Here is a 14,273-nt window from a genome sequence, read left to right on the forward strand (position 1 = left end):
TGTGTATGGTCTTTCTGTCCATCTACGGGCATCACAGCGCTTAGAGTGTATCCTTGTCTCTTTGAAGATAGAAAGTCTGGCTGCCATGGACTGAGCTAAAGAAAACTGTCAGGTTCACCGCGTGATGGTAGAAATGGACAATGGTACCTTCCCTGTCTGGGATCCTGTGTGCGCTTGCTCTGAATAACGCATCTGGGGTTTCCTACCTAATACCCAGGACCACCTTCGCTGAGACAACTCTGGCACTTAGACCTTTAGTGCCCAGCCTCCGGAACTGGGAGAAATGAATGTCTGTTGTTTAGGCCACCCGGCTCATGATTTTTTGTTTTCTGTAGTTTTGCAGAAAGGACGACATCCCCAGGGACTGGTTGGTTTGTGCCAAGACAGTTTGTTTGCCTGTCTGGCCACACCCTGGTCAGCCGTTCCGCCAAAAAAGTCAAAAAAGAACAAAGGCTGTGGCTGACCATTCAACTATGGAGGCTTTGGGTGAACCTAGAGCTGTCATTTGTAAACAGAAGGAACGGGGCTTTTCTTCTCAGCTTTCAGATTTTCTGAGAAACCCTCAGAGTCTGGGGTCCCTGTGAAATGAAAAGAGTACATATTTCCTAGAGTAGTGATGAGTATGAAAACAGCTCATTCGAGGGCAACTTTTCGCACAGATCTCAATACGTAGCTCTCCATGAAGAAGGCAGAAGAGCAGAGGAGGTGGCGGCGGGGGGGGGACATACATGCCCTAAAATAAACAGAAATACATTCTGATGTCTGGTTGATCATTAATAAGTGAAATTATCTTCTTATTGCAGAAAAATAGTCCTTATCTGAGTCAAAACAGCAGCACTGGGGAAAATGTTGAGTTTTGATCCATGAGAAAAGTTACTGAGAATCACAAAAATCTGCTTAGAGCCATTGCTCGAAACTGAAGGTGGGACAATCCTAAGAATGTGGGGGGGATCCTGCTGAGCATTTAAAGAAATTCTTTCTCCTCACCCTTGACTTGCCTGGCCTTTTGTGTGCACCGCTTAGCTGAATTTATGATGAATTCCCCTTACAGATCAGTATATGATATTATAGGGTATTAGTCTGCTATAAAAGAAAAATACCATAAACTGGGTGACTTAACAGACATTATTTTTCACAGTTCCAGAGGCTGGGAAATTAAAGACCAAAGCGCCAGCAGATTCTGCATGTGGCTTGTAGATGGCTGTCTTCTTGCTGTGTTCACACAAGGCAGAGAGAGTCAGCTCTTGTCTGTTCCTCTTCTTATAACGGCACTAATCCCATTATGTCGCCTCACCCTTATGACTTCATCTAAACCTAATTTCTTACCAAAAGCCCCCCCCCCCGCCCCAGAAGTCAGTGCATTGCAGCTTGAGACTTCAACCTATGAATCTGGGCCCGGGGGTGAGAGGGTGGGGGGACACAAATACTCAGCCCCTAACGAGTAGATATTATTATTGTAAACATAGCTGAGAATCAAAAGTCCGAGCAGAGCCAAAAGCAAAAAAATCCTATATGTTTAGTTTAATGGATTCTTTCAAAAATTTGGGAAGTGGTTGAATTCATTTACTCTCCCACCAGGATGAATGAGAGTTCCAAAATCTCACATCTTCTCCAATACTTCATAGCAAACAGTCTTTTAAATTTCAGCATTTATCATAGGTGTGCAGTGTCATTTTTAACGTGTAGTTCCCTGAGTGCTAGCGACTTTGAGCATTTTTTTTTTCTAAATGTTTTCATTTGAGTATAGTTGACACAAAATCTTACACTAGTTTCAGGTGTACAACATAGTGATTCAACTTCTCTATGCATTGTGCTACGCTCGCCACGAGGTAGCTACCATACAACACTTTCCGACATCATTGACTGTATTCCCTGTCCTGTGCCTTTTAACCCTGTGACTTATTCATTGCATAATTGGGAGGCTGTATCTCCCAATCCCCTTCCCACATTGTTCGCCCTATCCTCCTCCTCCCTTCTGGTGACCATCAATTTTTTTCTCTGTGTTTATAGGCCTGATTCTGCTTTTTGTTGGCTTATTCATTTGTTTTGTTTTTAAATTCCACCTATGAGTGAAATTATATGGTATTTGTCTTTCTCTGTCTGACTTAGTTCACTTAAAAGAATACCTCCTAGGTCCATCTATGTTGTCACAAATGGCACAATTTCATTCTTTTTATGGCTGTGTAATATTCCTGTGTGTGTGTGTGTGTGTGTGTGTGTACCACATTTTCCTTATCCATTTGTCTGTGGATGAACGCTTAGGTGGCTTTCATATCTTGGCAGGTTTAAATAATGCTGCAATAAACATATCAAATCAAATTAGTGCTTTCAGGGGCGCCTGGGTGGCTCAGTGTGTTAAAGCCTCTGCCTTTGGCTCAGGTCATGATCCCAGGGTCCTGGGATCCAGCCCCGCATCGGGCTCTCTGCTCAGCAGGGAGCCTGCTTCCCTTCCTCTCTCTCTGCCTGCCTCTCTGCCTACTTGTGATCTCTGTCTGTCAAATAAATAAATAAAATCTTTAAAAAAAAATTAGTGCTTTCATATTCTTTGGGTAAATAGCTGGTAGTAGAATTATGGGATCATCTGGTATTTTCCTTTTTAATTTTTTGAGGAACATCTATACCCTTTTCCACAGTGGTTGCACCAATTTGCATTCCTACCAACAGTCAAGAGTTCCTTTTTCTCCACATCCTCTTTAACGCTGTTAATTTTTGTCTTTTTTAATTTAGCCATTCGGACACATGTAAGGTGATATCTCATTGTAGTTCAGATTTCCATTTCTCTGATGATGAGAAATCGAGCATCGTTTCATGTGTCTGTTGGCTGTCTGTATGTCTTCTTTGGAAAAATATCTATTCAGGTCCTCTGCCCATTTTGTAGTCAGATTGTTTGGGGGTTTTTTTGGTGTTGAGTTGTGTAAGTTCTTTATATATTAGATATATCAATTGGCAAATATCTTTTCCCATTCAGTTGGTTGCCTGTTTTGTTGACGGTTTCCTTCACTGTACAAAGGCTTTTATCTTGGTGTAGTCCTAAAGGTTTGCTTGCTGACTTTGAGGACTTTTTCATATGTATATTGGCCTTTCGTTTTTCTCTTTTCTCAAGTGTTTCCCCAGTTTTTGGTCAAGTGAAGACGGAAAAACACTATCTAGATCCAAGAAGCCTTTCATTTGGCTTTTATAAGATCAGATGAGCCCTGCTTCCCAAGATAACAAGATGCTGTTCCAAAGACAAACAGAAGAAGTGAGAACATTATGTGGTTGTCTCAGAAAACCAAGCATTATTGAAAGAAATTGTTTGAATTACTAGTTTAGGCAAATGTCTAAATGGTTTTAGGCATCCCAGGAGGTGAGAGCTCATTAGGAAAACTAGACTGATTTTAAACAAAATAAAGAAACTCTATTTTTTTATGTACATCTATGTTGTGGAGTAAGCAAATTCCCGTTCCTGTCACAAATCTCAAAATCTTTCACCTTGTATTAATTTTGGAACATAGACTTAGAAGAAATTAATAACTTGCTTTTTTCTTGTTTTTTTTTTTTTTTTTTTGTCTATGTTTTCTAACTACCCACACGCTTTTGGCTTAAAACGAAGAGTTTTTTAAGGTCTATAATCCTCAAAAAATCTTTATCAATCTCCTGATTTATAGCAACCTTTCAATTTCCTATCAGTTTTAAAGAAATAATATTCCACATAGACTTGTATTCCAAAGATGTATGATGTCAGTCTATAAATATGGAGTTGCTTTATGAGAGTTGACAGGCCCTGTGTTTATAGGCCTGATTCTGCTTTTTTTGAGTTTATTGACTTTATTGAGTTTATAGATCAATCCATACTGCTTAAAGTGTACCCCTGGAGCCACCTTTTTTTTTCTTTCCAAAGAGATCTTCCATTTGCAATGATGTGGATGGAACTAGAGGATATTATGCTAAGTGAATCAAGTCAGTCAGAGAAAATCAACGATCACATGATCTCACTGATATGTGGAATTTGAGAAACAAGGCAGAGGAGCATAGGGGAAAAGAGGGGAAAAATGAAATAAGACAAAACCAGAGAGGGAGACAAACCCTAAGAGACTCCTAATCATACGAAACAAACTGAGGGTTGCTGGAGGGGTGCGGATGGGAGGGAGGGAGTGGCTGGGTGATGGACACTGGGGAGGGTATGTGCTATGGGGAGCGCAGTGAATTGTGTAAGATTGATGAATCACAGACTTGTTCCCCTGAAACGAATAATACGTTATATGTTAATTAATTGAATTGAAATGAAAAAAAGAGAGATCTTCAAAAATTAATACCGTCAATAAAACTTCAAAGTACCATTCCAACCAAGATGTTTAGCATTTTGCTGCTTTAATCGCTAATATGTAAAAATGTCTAAAGACACGCAGAACTGTTCGCCTTTAATAGTCCTCTAAGGATGTAAGAGGACTTCTTCCTGGCATTCTAGTCACAGGCTCCAGGGAGAAAGCCGTTCTCTGGTGATTAGACCTACAGGCTTTGGTGGAGGGCAGACCCATAGCCTCCACATGCCAGCCGCATCTATCAGGCGGGATACACAGTCTATCCATTTTCTCTCTAAGTCATTTTTCTCATCTGTGAAATGAGAATGATAATCTTCTGCCTCATCAAGTGGCTGAGTGAATTAAATGTAACTGGTGTTTGCACAAATTCCAGCCCGAGGCTCAGTTGTAGCCCCACAGTAGATGGTTGGCACATGAGTTTCCTATGTCTGCTGTGACAAATTGCCACAAACCACCCAACTTTATCATCCTACCATTCTGGGGGGCAGAGGTCTGAAGTGAGTCTTTCTTACAGGGGTTCCCCTCTGTGGGGCCAGTGGGGCTGCATTCCTTTGTGGCTCTAAGCAAGGGTCTGCTTTCTGGACTTTTCCAGCTTGCTGAGATCACCTGCATTCGTTGACTGGAGGCCCCACGTCATTCCGGCTTCTGCTCCTGAGGTCATGGTCATGTGTCCTTCTCTGACTCCCACCCTCCTGCCTCCTCCTGCTGGGACGACACTGGGCGCACCCTGAGAAGCCAGGATAACCTCCCCGTCTCAGAGTCCTTACCTTAATCACATCTGCAAATCCCCTTAATCACATCTGCTCAGGTCCCAGGGATTAGGTTTTGGACATCACTGTGGGCCATGACTCAGCCCACGTCACACTGCGTGGTGACTGTGGCCACTGGTGGCCGTTCTGCTCTCTTACAGAAGGTAACCTCTTTGTTTTTCTTTTCTTTGTAAGGAGAGAATGGAAACATTTACCCTTGCCTCCTGGAAGATCTGACCTCAAGAAAAGAAGAACTAGTCTTTTGATTGTTAATCATCTCGGACTCTGATTCTAACAGACACCAACATTTATTGTGAGCGCTCCTGGGGAGGACAGAGCAGGATTTGAGAGACTCCGAAAAGGCAGACACAGAAAGGAATGCCCACAGGTTAGGGGGGAAGAGTGAACTCCAGGAAGGAGAGAGACCTGTGAGTCTGGAGTAGCAAGGCTGCCAGGAACGTGGTCCCCTAGTGAGCCCGTTCTTTACCTGGCGCATCTCAGCTCCGATCCACCTGTCTGTATTCTACCTGTGATGCCGAAACTAGAGCTCTGCAAATTTCCTTTCCCAGACTCCTTTGTCATCTGGCCTCCTTGCCATGTTCTGCCAAAGGCAGGCTCTGAGGCAGATTGGAAGATGGAAGGAGGGAAAAAAATACTCCCTGTTTTTTTTTTTGGGGGGGGTTCTCACCAGCATGACCCCAGCAAGAGCAGTTGGCTTCAGCTTCCATCTTCTTTTTATGCAATCAGAACAAGCCCCACCGTTTCAGAGATACCAGCAGCAGACTGGTGGGACCCCCTACTCAGAGGTCCGAGAACCAATCCCGCGGGACCCCTCCTGCACTCCTAGATTCTGGTAATCCCCAAATTCCTTTCATTTGTCTAGTCCTACACGTGGCAATGGCTTCCTGCGTCAGTATCTCTGGGTACTCAGTGATCCCCGTTTGCTCTTTCAGTTTTTCATCTCCTGTGTAACAGATTCCAGATCGAGTGCTTTGTATTTGAAAAAACCTGGTGTGGTTTCTGTTTCCCTGATGAGAGAGACCTCACTGTCATTCAGGTCTCCCAGGACACTCAGATTCCTGAGTCTTGGCCGCAGCTTGGGAACCATGAGGACTGGTGGACCTGAAGGGTCAAATGACAGTGCATAAAGTCCAGGAATTTGAGGAGATGCCCATAACAACTAGCAGTAACTGTTCTACCATGCTGGCTGCCCTGAAAACCTAGAACAAGTTCATCTACAGAAGACAGAAAGGAGCAGTGTTTCTCACACCCCCAAGAATACAAATTGAGATTAGCACCCACTATACCATTATCAAAAACCATCTCTTCAGACAAACACATTTTCTTGCCTCTCAGTTCTCAAGATAATCATAAATACGCCCACGTATTTATCTATTTTGGAGATCCATTTCTAAAGGAATAGGACTTTAGGGGTTTCATTTCAAGAACTGATCTTCCTCTGGGCTGTTAACTTTTTATTCTTATTTTCCCTTGTCTTCATTTTCGAAAGCATGCAAATATATTTGGCCCAGCTAAGTTGTAAGCATCTTTGTAAATTGTATTAAATCATTTTAGGCACAGAGTTAAGTTTTAATTTATTAGCCATTTAATTAGCTTCCCCATCCAGTCTATTAGCAACTATTAAACACTTAATTTTCTGTGTATCTTTCAAACCATTCACTTCATTCCATCCTCACATGCACCCTAGAGCAGACCATCCGGATACCTCAGAGACCTCCAGTTTCCCCCATGCTTCACAGACAGAGTCATCTTTTTAAATATGCATCTGATTTAGCTTGGATAGTCCGCTACTGTCCACAGGTGAAGGACCAACCTCTTTAAGTGGCTGACTTAAGGCTCTGTGATCTCTTTTCCTCTCCCTCCAGCCTCATTTCTATTCACTTCCTGTCTTGAATTCTGACATACTTGACTTTTACGAGTTCCTCAAACCCCCTAGGCTATCTCTTGTCCCTGGGCTTTGAACATGTTCTTACCACTTTCTAGAACTTTCTTCCCAAATCATGCCCTTTGAACTGTTGCTTTTCTGTTAACTCTTACTCATCCTTCAAATGTCAGCATCAAATCCACTTCCTCAGGAAAACCTTTGGAAGATCATCTGTCCCACCAGGGTTAGTTAGAAAAATTGTGACTTAAAGCCCAACAGCATCCTATACTTTTTCTTTCATGAAGCTGTCACTCTTGTTATTACTTGTTTCAATGCCTGACGGTTTCATGAAGGCAGCAGTTATGTCTACTGTGCTCATCGTTCCTAACACAATGGATCACCCCTAGTAGATCAATAAATATTTGCTGAATTATGAAGGAATGATTGTTTCAACTATGCCATTTAGAATCATGAGATTTTAGAGCAGGAGAAATATCCTTAGATATTACAGAATCCAATCCTTTTATCGTATGACTAAAGGAGTTAAATAGTTTGTCTAAGAAAAGTCCCATAGTTCCTCACGGTTAAAAAAGTGTTTTAAGCATAATGAATAAATAAATGAGTAAGGGAATAATGGCAGAAGTAGATCTAGAATCTACCCCTGAATTTGAAATATTATCCTCGTAGATTCCTTAAAATTCCATGGACATTGATAAATTACACTAGCTCTAAGAAAATAATTGCATCAACTAATAATTTGGGTTCTTGTAGCTTTTATAAATTATATGTCAGCTTTTCACATACAAATATTCCTTCTTAAGTTAATTCTCAATATATTCAATCATAATATTTTTAATCTTTAAGCAGAATATCCTGTCTCATATCATAAGGTCTGTATTTCCTCTCCACATTCTTTCCAGCCATGGGAACAGTGCTTACTCTTATTTCTATTTTATCTAATAATATCTCCCTCCCCATTGACAATAAATCCTTGAATATTCACCCAATAGTGGTGATAGGTTTATACATATATACCACCCTTTCTGAGCCCCATTCCAGCTGGCAATTAATTTAAGCAATTAAAACACTAGACTAGAAAATATTCACTTAGTGCAAAAAGAAAATAGTTAAAGAGAGAGGAACAAAAAGACTTGAGACAGAAATTAAAAAGCAAACTGATGCACATAAATCCAAGTATATCCCTAATAACATTGAATTTGAATTGGTTAAACGATACAATCAAAAGAGAGAGAATGTCAGACTGGGTTAAAAAAAAAAACAAAAACAAAAAACAAGACCCAGGTATATCTTGTACATAGAGACATTTCAAATCCGAAAATTCAAATGGGCAGAAAGTAAAAGCAATGAAAAAGATACATTATGCAAATGACAACCATAAGAAAGCTGGAGTGGCTATAGTAATATCAGGCAAAATACTTCTTTTTAAAGATTTTATTTATTTATTTGACATAGAGAGACAGAGAGAGATCACAAGTAAGCAGAGAGGCAGGCAGAGAGAAAGGGGGACGCAGGCTCCCTGCTGAGCAGAGAGCCCGATGTGGGGCTCCATCCCAGGACCCTGAGACCATGACCTGAGCCGAAGGCAGAGGCTTTAACCCACTGAGCCACCCAGGCACCCCAGGCAAAATATTTTTTAAAGGAAAAAGGGTTAATAGAAATATAGACATTAGGTAGTGATAAGAGTCAATCAGGAAGATAAATCAATTATGAATATATATGTACCTAAACCACAAAGCCCAAAATATGTAAAGCAAAAACTGACCGAATTCAAGGAAAAGGTAGACAATTCAATCATAATATTTAGAAACCATAATATCCCACTCTCAATAAACGATAGAACAACTAGAAAATCAACGAGGAAACAGAAGACTTGAAAACCACCATAAATTAACTAAACCAAACAGACATCTATGCAATACTCCACTCAATGACAGGAGAATGCATATGCTTTCCTTTTTTTTTTTTTTTTTTGAAGATTTATTTATTTATTTTAGAGATAGAGAGAGTGGGGGGAAAGGACGGATGGAAAGGGAGAGCTACAGAACCTCGAGCAGACCCCTCCACTGAGCATGAACCCTGGGGTGGGGCTCTATCTCAGGACCCTGAGTTCATGACCTGAGCTGAAACCAAGAGTCAGATGCTCAACTGACCGAGCTCCCAGGCCCCCAGAATGCATACGCCTTTCAAGAGCATATGGAATATTCTCCAGCGTACCATATGTTAGGTCAAAACATGTTCTACAGTAGATTTAAAAGAATTGAAATCATACAAAGTATATTCTCAGACCACAATGGGGTAAAATTAGAAATCACTAATCGAAAGAAAATTGGAGAATTCACAAACATGCGTAAAGTGAATAATATATTCCTATTTAAGAAACCACCAATTCACTATATTTTATAAGGCACAAAAAGATAAACAGGATATAACTAAGCATGGCTTACTGCTAAAGCAGTGCTTAGAGGGAAATGGATAGCAATAAACCACGTTTTAAGAAAGAAGGAAGCTCTCGAATCAGTAACCTAACTGTCCACCTTAAGATACTGGAGAAAGCAAGAGCAACCCAATCCTAAAGCAACAACAAGGAATAAAACAATAGATTAGAATGGAAATTAGTGAAATACAGGATAGAAATTGACAGTATCAACAAAATCAAAAGTTGTTTCTTAAAAAAGATCAACAAAATTATCAAACCTTTATCTAAACTGACCAAGAAAAAGAGAGAGAGAGAGAAGACTAAAATTATTAAAATCAAGAATAAAAGAGGAACATGACTTCCAGCCTAATAGTAGTAATGGATTATAAAGTCTAAAAGGATTGTTAAGAGAATATTATAAACAACTGTATGCCAACAAATTAGATAAAATGTAAAAAAATTTTAGAAAGACACAGAAGTCTTAGAAAGACAAAATCTAGGAAGAAATAGAAACTCTGCGTCGAACCTTTAACAAAAATGAGTGAATTAATAATCTTAAAACTCCCCACGAAGAAAAGCCCTTGGCCTAGACGCCTCACAGCAGACTTCTACCAAACATTTAAAGAATTAATACCAATTCTTCACAAACCCTTTCAAAAAATTGAAGAGGAGGAAATACTTTCCAACTCATTCTGTGAGGCCGATATTACTCTAATATTAAAACCAGGCAGAGATATCACCAGAAAAGAAAACTATAGGTCAATATCTCTTATGAATATAAACACAAACCCAGCAACATATATAAAAGATTATTCATCATGACAAAGTGGTATGTTTCCCAGGAAAGCAAAGGTTCCACCATCAATGTCATACACTATGTGAATGAAAGAAAGGACAAAGGCATCCGATCTTCTCAATAGAGAAGAAAAAGTATTTGACAATATTCAACACCTCTTCATGTTTAAAAAATAAAAGCTTCAATAAACTACAAAGAGAAAGAAACTTCCTCAACCTGATAAAATGCCTCAGAGCTAAGATCATACTTAACAGTGAAAGACTAAAAACACTCTAGATTTGTTCAGCCGTGCACTGGACGTCCTACCCAGGACATATAGTCATTAAAAAAAAATTAGAGGTATCCAAATTAGAAAGAAAGAAACTTTCTCTATTTGAAGGTGATACAAACTTGTATACTGATACTTCTAAGGAATCCACAAAAAAATATCAGAACTAAAAAATGAGTTTTAGAAAAATTGCAGGATATAAGACCAATATACAAAAATCAATCATGCTTCTTTTTTAAAAATTATTTATTTATTTGACAGAGAGAGAGAGAGAGAGAGACCACAAGTAGGCAGAGAGGCAGGCAGAGAGAGAGGGGTAATAGGCTCTCCGCTGAACAGAGAGCCCGACGTGGGGCTCGATCCCAGGACCCTGAGATCATGACCTGAGCCGAAGGCAGAGGCTTAACCCGCTGAGCCACCCAGGTGCCCCAATCATATTTCTATACACTATTATCACACAATCTGAAAATTAAGTAAGCAATTTAACTTACAATAGTATCAAAAACCCAAAAGTATGTGGGAATAAACTTAACAAGTTGCACTTGTGCACTAAAAACTACAAAACACTGCTGAAACAAAGATCTTAATAAATAAAAAGGCTTACCATGCTCATGTTTCCAAAGGCTTAATATGTAAGACGGTAAAACTCTGTAAATTGATATATAGATTCAACACAACACACATAGAAATCCCAGCTGGATTTTTTTGTAGATATCAACAAACTGATCCTGAAATTAGTATTTAAATGCAAAGGACTCTAGACAACCAAACAATCTTGAAAAAGAACAAGGTTGGAGGACTCACACTCCCGTATTTCAAAAAGAACTCTTACAACTCAATATTTAAGAAGACAGCCCAATTAAAAGTGAACAAAGAATCTGAACAGACATCTTTCCAAAAAAATGATATGTAATTGATCAAAAACACATTAAAAAGAAACTCAAGCCTATTAGCTAGCAAGTAAAGGCAAATCAAACCACAGGAAATGCCATTTCTACCAACTACGGTGGCTGGAACCAAAAAGACAGATAATAACAAGGGTTGGCCAGGATGTGGAAAAATTGGCACCCTTGTAGGCTGCTAATAGGGATTTACAAATGTACAGTTGCTTTGGAAAATAGCTAAACAGTTAGCTAAGACCCTTATTACATTATCATTCTAGAGATGAGGAGTTCATCTGAAGGTCAAACAGAGTTGCCATATCACTAATAATTCCACTCCTGGGCATGTACAAGAAAAGTAAAAGCCTATGTTCACACAACAACTTCTACATAAATGTTCATGACAACAGTATTCATAATAGCTACATTATAGAGACAACCTCAATGTCCATCAACTGATCAATGGATAAATAAAACGGAGTACAGCCATACAAGACTATTATTTGACAATAAAACTGAATAAACCATTGATATATGCTACAACATAGATGAACCTTGAAAGCATCGTGCTTAATGAAAGAAGTCCCTCACAAAAGACCACATATTACATGATTATGTGATATGTCCACAATGGGCAAATCTGTAGAGACAGAAGGTAGGTTAGTGTTTGCTCGGGGCTGAGGGGGGATGAGGCCGCTGAGGTACAACGCGGTTTGCCTGCTAATGAATATAACGTTTCTTCCTTCCTTCTTTCCTTCCTTTCTTCCTTTCTTCCTTCCTTCCTTCCTCCTTTCTCTCTCTCTCTCTCCTTGCCTTCTTTTCTTTTCTTTCTTTCTTCCTTCCTTCCTTCCTTTTAATGACGTTTCTTTTAGTGATAAAAATGGCCTAAAACTGACTGTTGTAATGGTTGCACAACTCTAAAAACATCGACTTGTACACTTTTAATGGGTGAATTGTATGGTGAATATATCCTAATAAAGAAGCTTTAAAGAAGTACAGTATGACACGAATGCTCGCTCTGATGACGGAGTCCTGGGAGGGATGAAGAAGGGTGTTGAGCATCCAAGTGATTACAGAGGAGGCAGAGTAAACAAGCCTTATAATGTGCCTTAACATGGAAAACATCCTGTGGGGGAAGATAGCACGAAGAGTTCCAGCCAATTCAACCTCTGAGGGGCTCTGGAGGTGTCTCTGCACTAGACCTAACGAGCAGCCATCTTGCCCGCACTCTCCAGGGGAACCAGACACACCTCTGTCTCTACCCTTAGTTTGCCCAGTTAATGGATTTTTTTCTGAAAAATAACAACTTACCACTCATCTACATTGCCTCATTTTATTCAATTCAACTTCACAAGTGAGTTAGGACGGGGGGACCATTTTGCAGATGATAAGACCGAGGCTCCAAAAATTAGCTGGAAACCAAGCAGAGAAGGAACTCAAACACAGAGGGTGTGATTTCCGGTTTAGTGTTCCTTACATCGTGCTGTTCCTACCTGCCTTTTTAATACATATTGTTTATTCTCTATGGTAGTGTGCTATTCAGCGTGTTTATAATTAAAAACTCATTCATTGCAGTATGTATTTTAATTGATGGGCTCTGCTGATGTCAGAAACCACAAAACCACTGATTCATCAAGTTGAGTAGGTGTCCAGTCGGCTATGGAATTTATTAATCTGTCTTTGCAGACATTACTAATATTTTCCTTAAGCAACACATCCCCCCAAAGAGATGAAAGTGAAAAGCTCATCGCTAAAGCAAAAGAGGTGGAACCACCCCCAGATGAAGGTCATCAAAGTCCTTTGTTACATGTTAATTTTTCAGTAAAGCTCTTGCGTCTTCTAGGGAGGTCTTCTGTTGCTACCCGGTTTTGTTTTGTTTTAACAATATCATTGTTAGATGTGCAGTTTGCTCTCATTAAATAACAGGTTACTTTTCTCTGACCAATGAAGATAATTTATTCACATATATTTCAAAATAATAAAACCCCAAATTTAGAGTCTAAATGGAAAAAGAAATGTAATCCTGAATATAATCTCTAAAGCAAGGACTATATTTAGGGACCCTAGAACCTCCCCAACACCAGGTAAATATTAACAAGGAATATAAAATATTTGGAGTCTCTGTATTTATCTTTTTAATTGAGATCTTCTAATACTCTAGATTGGAAGCATTGGTTTTTTAAAGAATTTCCTGGGGTGCCTGGGTGGCTCAGTCATTAAGCATCTGCCTTCAGCTCAGGTCATGATCCCAGGGTCCTGAGATCAAGCCGCACATCAGGGTCCCTGCTCAGAAAGAAGCTTACTTCTCTCTCTCCCACACCCCCTGCTTGTGTTCCCTGTCTCGCTGTGTCTCTCTTTCTCTCAAATAAACAAAAATCTTTAAAAAAAAAAACAACAACACATAATTGTACAGATGAAAAGTGGCATATGTGATCATATAAAGTTTGTCTCTCTCCTGTGGAGAGTAAAGGGTATATGGTTGACTGGCTACTCCCAGAAAATCTGGAAGAGAAAACTTAATTTTCTGAGCAAGGACTGGAAAAAAAAAAAAAAAGACTAACTTGTTTTCAGGATTGAAAATTAAGACCCATTCCTGGGAATGAGACGAGATTACAACAGAGTAGTCTCAGCTCTGCATAGGAGCTCCTAACTTCTCCATCCTCCCTGCAAAACCATATTTAATGTAAGATTGGTGGGGAGGAGGTTGTCAGATACAGAATTTCTCCAGCTGTTAAGCCATTCCCTTTGTACTGAGAGAAAGTCTCCCCCTACAGGCTTTACCACCTCTGTTTCCTCCTTCACTTGACAGATTACATCTGACTTCTCCAGGTCAAAGGGAACAAAGGAATCCTCAACAGAAGCCACTTGTAAAGTAGTAGATTGATTTGGTTAGTTCATTATTATACCCTTGACCTTGAGGTCCAGATGAAGGCTGTTCTGGTTTTCTATTGCTACA

This window comes from Martes martes, assembly GCF_963455335.1.
Source record: "Martes martes genome assembly, chromosome: 3".
NCBI classification, from domain to species: Eukaryota; Metazoa; Chordata; class Mammalia; order Carnivora; family Mustelidae; genus Martes; species Martes martes.